This window comes from Empidonax traillii, unplaced genomic scaffold, assembly GCF_003031625.1.
Source record: "Empidonax traillii isolate 1590-97213 ecotype Southwest subspecies unplaced genomic scaffold, ASM303162v1 scaffold1283:size300302, whole genome shotgun sequence".
NCBI classification, from domain to species: Eukaryota; Metazoa; Chordata; class Aves; order Passeriformes; family Tyrannidae; genus Empidonax; species Empidonax traillii.
This window is the reverse complement of record NW_020956476.1, coordinates 50017-51200: the sequence shown is the minus strand read 5'-3', so window position 1 is coordinate 51200 and position 1184 is coordinate 50017. Positions and strand designations below refer to the sequence as shown.

The following is a 1184-nucleotide window of genomic DNA, read 5'->3' as shown; positions in this document are numbered from 1 at the left end:
CACAGGACATTTCAAATGCCCCAGAGCCAGATTATTTTATTTTCAGGTGGTTTTTTTCACCCAGCAGTGGAGTCAGGACGTGCTGTTGCTCAGGTATTCCAGGGGTAATTGAGTTGCTCAGCCAGGTGTGACCAAGGGCCCCCTTCAGTGAGAGCAGGGCTGAATAAATTAAGGGTTTGTATTAACGGATTCAGAGGGGGCAAGAGGGGGCTGTGACCCCTCTGCTGCCCTGTGTGTCCCTGCAGGGCTCTACCCCTGTTCCCAGCTGGTCCCTGCTGGTCCCTGGTGGCCCTGGCTGGCAGGGATGAACTTGGGGGTGGTATTTTATGGGGGATGTTTTGGAATGCCCTTTGCGCCGCGATCTGGGACAGGAACAGGGATGGATGTGAGGGGACTGGGCTTTGCTGGTGGTGTTCTGCAACGTGCTTTGAACCCCAGTATGACATGGCAAGAGCAGTGAACTTTGGGGATCCCGTTTTACAGGTGTTTCCCAATGTCCTTTGCACCCTGATCCGGCACCAGAGGAGCGATGAACTCGGGGGGTCTGCATTTATTTGGTGCAACTTTGCACCCCCACTGCCCCTGCGCCTCCCTGGAGGTTCCCAACCAGCATGGACAGACATTTCTAGCTCTGAGGAGCGTTTGGGGCTGGCTCTGACCCCTCCCTGCCAGGAGGCAGCTGCGTCCCTGGGAGCTGCTTCGAGCCCGGGCTTCGCCAGCCCTTCCCGCCAGGCTGAGAATTCCCCATCTGTGGATCTCGGAGCGCTTTTACGGCACCATTTAGCGACTTGCTGCCCCCCTGGGGTGGGGCTGAAGTGCTCTGGGCACTGAACCCACACCCCCAGCCCATCTCTGTGTTTATCCGTGGGGTGACACCACGAGTGACCCGTGGCTGTCCCTGGGGCCATCCGGGGGTGCCGGTGATGGTCACGCGTGTGTGTGGGTGTGGGTGTGTGTGTGTGTGTGTGTGTGTCCCACTGCCAGCTCGGGGACACAGCTTGGAGTCACGGCAGGGTTCCCACTCTCTTCAGTGGCTCCAGATTGCAACTCTTGTGCCGGCTCCCTCACACGGAACCGATGGGTCCTGCGAGCTTTTCCCCCCCGCAAATGACTCCGCGCGACGGATCCGGCTCGAGGGTGGTGGTGGGGAGGGAAAAAAGGAGGAGAGGCAGCGATGGGAAGTG

The 1184-nt window shown here is 59.2% G+C and overlaps 1 protein-coding gene across 1 annotated transcript in view; it reads left to right on the top strand.

Moving 5' to 3' along the window:
- SKAP1 (src kinase associated phosphoprotein 1) overlaps nucleotides 1-1184 on the top strand; it is a 132936-nt gene that overhangs the window by 119998 nt on the left and 11754 nt on the right. The window lies entirely within an intron of this gene.